General features: G+C 44.4%; 2 protein-coding genes across 3 annotated transcripts in view; one reads left to right on the top strand and one right to left on the bottom strand.

Moving 5' to 3' along the window:
- Positions 1-7500, top strand: part of LOC135093656 (uncharacterized) — a 96646-nt gene that overhangs the window by 627 nt on the left and 88519 nt on the right. The gene's annotated exons all lie outside the window — the stretch shown is intronic.
- Positions 1-7500, bottom strand: part of LOC135093655 (LIM/homeobox protein Lhx9-like) — a 115026-nt gene that overhangs the window by 55567 nt on the left and 51959 nt on the right. The window lies entirely within an intron of this gene.

Here is a 7500-nt window from a genome sequence, read left to right as displayed (position 1 = left end):
AAATTAGTGACTCATTTTCCTCACTAATTCCCGATCATTAAGGACAAAGAGAGAGAGAAAAAAAAGAAAAAAACACCTTTTGTTATTCTTTCACCGTGCAGAAAATAATATCCTTTGTTTTTTTTTTATTTATTTTTTTATTTTAATTTATTCATGTGTATTATTGGAACAGTTAAGAGTTTCTGGTCTTCTATTGTCTTCCTAATCCCACTAAAGAGGGATTTTGATGTTATCTTGGCCAGTGTTTTGAAAGTGTGTGTGTATCAGATGTCTTTTTACGAGCTGGGACAAAAGGAAGTAGGAGGAAGGAGAAGAAGGAGGAGAAAGAAGAGGAGAAAGAGGAGGAGGAGTAGGAGGAGGGGGATGGTAAGCTAGATTTAAATGGGAATATTGTAAGGAATGATAAGATTAGATGAGAAAATAATGCATATGATACAGGAAGACGAAGAATGGCTGGAGGTGTTGGAGGAGGAAGAGGAGGAGGCGGTGGATGAAAAAAAAAAGAAAAAAATAATAATAGAAGGAATGATAAAAATAAAATATAGAGAACAAAAAACAACACACATGATTAAGTTAAAAGAAGAACGTCAGAAGCAGAATAAGAAGAAAAAAAAGAAGGAGGAGGAGGAGGAGAGGAGGAGGAGGAGGAGGAGGAGGAGGAGCAAACCATTAAAAAAAACAACCAAAGATTAAAGAAAAATTATGGTGTTACTTATAATGAAGTAAAAATAAGCAGAAACAAAAGACGCAGGAGGAGGAGGAAGAAGAAGAAGAGGAGGAGCAGGAGGAGGAGGAGGAGGAGGAGGAGGAGGAGGAGGAGGAGGAGGAGGAGGCCCTTGGGAGCGTTTCATCGTGTCGTTTACGAGTCGTTAATCGTCGGCGGAGCGTGTCCATCGATAAGTATCACGCAGCTGCCGCGGTCACCGGGATGAACGACGACGAGGAGATGAGGAGAAGACGAAGAGAAAGAGGAGACGATGACGAAGAGAAAGAGGAGAAACAGGGGACGAGATGAGCAGACGAAGATAAAGACGAGGACGAGGAGATGAAGACAAAGAGAAAGAGGAGATGAAGAGACAAGGATGAGGAGAAAGCGGAGACGAGGACAAAGAAAAAAGAGAAAGAGGAGATGATGACGAGGACGAAGAGAAAGAGGAGCTGAGAAGACGAGGATGAAGAAAAAGAGAAGACGAAGAGAAAGAGGAGGTGGGAACGAGGACGAAAAGAAAAAATAGACGAGGACGAGGAGAAAGAATAGAAAGAACACGAACAAGAAGAGGAACAACAACAACAACAACAACAATAAGAGGAACAAGAATAACAACAACAACAGAAACAGGAGGAGAAATTGAACATGTTATTTTCCAGATCATCATCATCAGAGAGAGAGAGAGAGAGAGAGAGAGAGAGAGAGAGAGAGAGAGAGAGAGAGAGAGAGAGAGAGAGAGAGAGAACCCATATGCAACAAACTTTCATAATCAATTGATAGATAAGCGTTATCTTCCCCACACTTTTATTTCCACCCATACACCACCAATGTTATCTCCCTCCCCTTCCCTCCCCTGCCCATACACACCTTTGTCACGCCACCTAGTCATGCAAGCCTTGTTATCGCTACCAGCCCAGGTATTGGCGTCTTACCTGCCCGCCTTACCTGTTTCCTTAACCCTTTTCTTTCTCTCTCTCTCTCTCTCTCTCTCTCTCTCTCTCTCTCTCTCTCTCTCTCTCTCTCTCTCTCTCTCTCTCTCTCTCCTGTTTCGTTTAATTTTCTCATGTTTTCCTTCCTCTTTTTACATTTTTTTTCATTTAATTCCTTCCGTAATTCCTTTCATATTCATTCTCTTTTCATTTTTTTTCTCCATTTTCTTCTTTGTCTTCCTTTCCGTTTTTAGTCTGTTCCCATTTTCTCACATGAATTTCTCTCCTTCTACGTAAATCTACCTGACTTAGCACCTTCAGTTAATAACATCTCTTTACCTGGCTGCCTTACCTGTTTCCAAATACCTGTGGTGAGAGGAAGTCGTATTTTTACACATGTGTGAAGTGGCGTGTGTGTCTGTGTGTGCGTGTGCGTCTGTGTGTGTGTGTGTGTGTGTGTGTGTAAACCAGGTAACTATCCTCAAATGTACATGAGTGTGTATGTATGTATGTGTGTGCGTGTGTATTTTGGTGTATTTTCCTACTGAGTGATTGTAAAGTACCACTAATAATACGTTTCTCTCATAATACGAGAAGTTGATGAATGGTGCGGGGAAAAATAAAAGGTTTAGAGGAAGTGGAAGCTGGCAGGAGAAGGAGAAAGGAGGAGAAAGAGGAAGAGGAGGAGGAAGAGGTAATGGAGTGTAAGGAAGGATATGGTAATGAAAGAGGAGAAGCACGGATGAAAAAAAAAAGATTAGAAACTCAAATAGCCTGTGATAATGTCAATACAAGGATATAATCTGCTGTACATTTGGTCTCATAATTATTCATCTTAACGTTAGCGCTTCCGGATGTCTTGTTCCTTTAGGGTAATCTAGACGTTCCTTTAGCTTTTGCATGGAATATTCTCACGCCACTGACCACTCTGCTCTTGGTAGGAAAAAAAAAAGAAGAAGAAAGGAAAAGGAAGAAGTGGGAGGGAAAAAAATATTGATAAGTGATAGAGGAAAGTGGAGGAAGGAAAGGATTCTAAGTATTAAAAAAAAGTAAGGAAAAAAAAAAGAAGAAAGGAAAAGGAAGAGCTGGAAGGGAAACAAATATAGATAAATGGTAGAGGAAAGAAGAGGAAGGAAAGGATTCAGAGTAGAAACAGAGGAAATAGGAGGAAAATATATCGAAAGTGAGAGAAAGGAGGAAGTGTAAAGAAACAAGGGAATAAGAGGAAATGAAGATATAGGTAGAAATGAGAGAGAGAGAGAGAGAGAGAGAGAGAGAGAGAGAGAGAGAGAGAGAGAGAGAGAGAGAGAGAGAGAGAGAGAGAGAGAATGTCAATAACTACGGTGTCTTTCTTTCATGGTCACGTAATGCTGATAAAAAAAAAGAAAACTGAAAACAAACAAACACCGAAAAGACAGACCAATAATAACAATAACAACAATAATAATAATAATAATAATAATAATAATAATAATAATAATAATAATAATAAAACACCAAGATATAATAAAAATAGAAACAAAATAAAACGAACACAGACTAACATCATAAAAAAATAAAAAAAAAATCACGTGTCTGAGAATAAAGATAAAAAAAAAAAAAAGAAAAAAATGCTGAAGTTTAGACATTATTTTTCTGATTTCGTGAGGGAGTGTGTGTGTGTGTGTGTGTGTGTGTGTGTGTGTGTGTGTGTGTGTGTGTGTGTGTGTGTGTTTAGTCCCCCCTCTCCCCCCTCCCCTTCTCCCTCTCACTCTCACTCTCTCTTACAGCAGGAGGTGGAAAGCTATAAACACATGTCTGTGGCAGGTAGTAAGTCTTGGTGAGGGAGAGGGAGAGGGAGAGAGAGAGGGAGAGGGAGAGGAGAAGATATAAAATGTTAATGTGAAGTGGAGGTAGTGAGTGCATGAGAGAGAGAGAGAGAGAGAGAGAGAGAGAGAGAGAGAGAGAGAGAGAGAGAGAGAGAGGGGGAAGGGGGGTATACGTAACACATAAAAGAAAAAGACGAGGGAAATAGCTTGATAATTGATGATAATGGAAAAAACAAGGAAAGTGTGAGATAAGACAATGGCAAATAGAAGGAAAACAGAGAGAGAGAAAAGAAGGAAGATTTTGAGTAATAAAACAGACAACAGGAAGAAAGAAAACACTAATAGGCATAAAAAAAAAAGGAACGTAATAAAAAGGGAAAAAAAGGGGAAAAAATGTTTAAGTGATTGGAAATAAAAACAGGAAAAGATATCAACCGCTAATTTATTGCTTCCCCCCTTTTTTCTTTTTTACAGACAGAAGGAAACACACACACACACACACACACACACACACACACACACACACACACACACACACACACGGATGCTGTAAACTTCAGACCCAATTTTACTACTGTGGTGACTGTAGACAAGAAGAAACATTACCATATGGAAATTGCTCTCCTCCTCTTCCTCCTTCTCCTCCTCCTCCTCCTGCTCCTCCTCCTCCTCCTCCTAATCAGTTTTTTTTTTTTTTTTTTTTTTGCTTGAGAGAGAGAGAAAGAGGGAGAAGAATGATCAAATCTTTTCCATCAGTTAACACCTCTCCTCTCCATCACCTGTGTCACCTGTGCACCTTCTCACCTTTCCCCTCACGCAGGTGTTTCCCTCAACAATAAAACGAAATCTTCTATCTTTTCTTTCCCGGGCGAGGCAATAAAGTGAAAAGAAGGGAATACAAAGGATGCGTCCCGGCCTTTCGCCTTTCTCATTATACTCAGCAGTGATAATAACTCCCACTCAGCATACGCGAGTCTCGGGGAGGCAAGAACAGAAGGGACTGGGCCGTAGTGGAGGGCCAATAAAACGTTTTATTGCTACTAATAAAGAAACGCTATCGTGCTGCCATCTGCCGGCCGCTAAAACAAACACTCAGGTGCTCAGACACGTCGACATTCGTAACGCCTCCACTCGACTCTGTTCCAACGCCCACAGCTCCCCCCACGCCTCCTCCACCCAATCCCCACCCAGCCTCCACTGCTCCCCACGCCTCCCCAACGCCTACCCCTTCCCCAACTCCTAATGCACGCTTCCCCACACTTCTTATCCACGCCCTCCTGCACACCTTCCCCACAACATCCCCCACGCCTGTATCCACGCCCTCCCCAACTTGCTCCCACGCCACTCCCCACCACGTTCCCCTCCCAGCCTCTACGTCCTGCCTCCGCGCCCCCTAAACTCCCCACACTCTCTCTCCCCAACTGCCTTAATAAACTCCCCCACTCGGCCCACGCACGGACGTTCCTTTTCTGGATAGCATCAGAACGCATAGGAAGCACGTTTTATACTCACGAGCGCCGCGCTGTAGTAGTTCACACCAGGCAGGACACACACACACACAGGGAACAGTTCAACGGAGCGCTACTTTTAAGCCAAGGTTAATTGAAAGATACAGAGAAGAGGAAACTGCTCTGTATTGTACCGTACAAGCCACCCACTCGTGTTTACCAGGCGGTGGGTGTGTCTGGATGCCCATGTTGCCCCCATCATTCCGAGACACGCCCTGAAATACTGTCCACCCTCCGTCGCCCACGTCAGGAACCTGTTTGTGGGGCAGCTGCGACCGAAGCGTGATCAGTTGGCCTGGTTATGGTGCCCTCTGTCGTCTGTTCACTGCCCTGCTTGTTGACGCCGCCTCCAGTACCACGTGTTCCGTTTTCTTTGCTTATCTCCGTCCGCGTCTTCGTCAGTGGTGATAATTATTTAGTTTTGTGTTTGTATAGGATTTTTTTTTTATGTATGTATGTGTGTGTGTGTGTGTGTGTGTGTGTGTGTGTGTGTGTGTGTGTGTGTGTGTGTGTTTCTTATATCACCTTCCTCTCACACCTAACTTAACCTAACACATACCCTCACCTTCACCTTCTTCTCACACTTATATTCTCACCACCACCTCTATAATGAACAGATACTCACCTCCTTACCCTCCTCACCTGGATAAGCACCCTCACCTTCCCCTCCTTCACCTTCACAACTCTGGACGCTGATAAAACAAGCTAGAAATCAATATAAAGACGATTTTTCCTGTCCTCTTATCCTGGCGAGTCAGAATCGAATGTTATATTATGCACAGGTGACTCGATCTTACCTGTGCACGTGTAGAGGGGAGGCAGGTAAGATCAGAAGTCCAGGTGGGTATTCTGAGTCACTCGATCAAAATGCGGACTTAATTTTTGTTTTTCGCGTCTTTTTCCTTCTCTCTCTCTCTCTCTCTCTCTCTCTCTCTCTCTCTCTCTCTCTCTCTCTCTCTCTCTCTCTCTCTCTCTCTCTCTCTCTCTCTCTATTGTTGTTCCTTTATCTTCAACATCAACAACAGCGATCTCCACTTAGCTTCCTCGCCACTTCCTTCCTCCTCCTCCTCCTTCTCCTCCTCCTCTTCCTCTTCCTCCTGCTAATCTCCCCGCACATCTTCATCCTATCAATCAAGGTTTTCATGAAGTTTGATGTACGTTTAATAAAGCTATTTTGACGTCTGTGTGCGTGTGCGTGTGTGTGTGTGTGTGTGTGTGTGTGTGTGTGTGTGTGTGTGTGTGTGTGTGTGTGTGTGTGTTATCAAAGTAAAATATAACTAGACCAGCAGATCAGAACAGTCACTAGAATCATCAGCCAGTCACCAGTCAGTCATTCAAATCACCAATCAGATCACCAGTCACTTAGTTCACCAGCCAGTCAGACACCAGCCAGCCAGCCAGCCAGTCAGCCAGCCAGTCAGCCAGTCAGCCACTCACATCACCGTTCACAGCAGCCCACATTCCAATCTCACACACTCTCACACACTCAAACTAACTCTCGCTCAGTAACAACAACTGGGAAACACACACCACTGCCACTCACAACAAAACGAAGCATTCAGAACACCACACAGGCATCCTCCTCCTCCTCCTCCCCCTCCTCCTCCTCCTCCTCCTCCTCCTCCTCCTTCTCTAGATGATCACTTGACAACACCCATAAACTGCCCAGCGGGTGTGCATGGAGGAACCGCCACCTCCCTGACCCCATTCTGACCCTTGTGTCCCCCTGACGTAAAAACGAGACTGGCTGGAGCGGCAGAGGAGGCGAAGAGGGATGGTACGAAGGACGAGGAAGAGGAAGAGGAGGAGATAGGTATACCCAAGAGGTGACAATGTACAGCAAACAGAGCTGGGAAGATGACACTCAGACATACAGAAATGCTTAGCTGTCTGTCTCTCTCCCAAGGCCACAGACGACATTAGCCAGGTTCTCAAGAGTGTTTCTCTAGTCAGTAACGTTCAAATATCGCCAATCTGCCACTGGAACCTTAAAAACACCATTAAAAACCCGTGTAACTTCAACTGAGCCTTTTGAAAGTAGTGGAGGTGCAGTGGAGAGGTGTTTCAGAATACGTCGTTAGCAGGAAGGTCATAGTAGTTGTAAGAGAGGTCGTTAGGGCGTGCAGGATTCCAGTAGTCACCGAGGAGGAGGGGTAAGGAGTTAAGGGGGGAGTCATGCCGCGTATATAAACCACCTGCACTGCGCGTTGCTAATCAGTGTAATCAATGCAAATGAAGGAAACGTTGTATTTTTAAGGGCCTGCCGCCGGTAATCTGGTGCGGGTTAATATTCACATTAGCGCAGGTGAACGAATAATAAATACCAAGGTCACAGAGGGAGCGAATACCTGTTGTGAGCCGCGGGAAGACCGGGACTCGAGCCTCGGTACCGCATTGCCCCAGCCAGCAGTCTTAGCACCCAGCCACGCACGTAAACACCTCGTACATTATCCTAACAATGAGGCGGGGAGAGGAAACCCAGGAGGAAGAGGAGGAGGAGGAGGAGGGGGGACAGAACAAAAGAAAAGGCAGTCGAGGCAAGATAA

Source organism: Scylla paramamosain, chromosome 43 (genome assembly GCF_035594125.1).
Source record: "Scylla paramamosain isolate STU-SP2022 chromosome 43, ASM3559412v1, whole genome shotgun sequence".
Taxonomy (NCBI): domain Eukaryota; kingdom Metazoa; phylum Arthropoda; class Malacostraca; order Decapoda; family Portunidae; genus Scylla; species Scylla paramamosain.
This window is presented reverse-complemented; position numbering and strand designations above follow the sequence as displayed.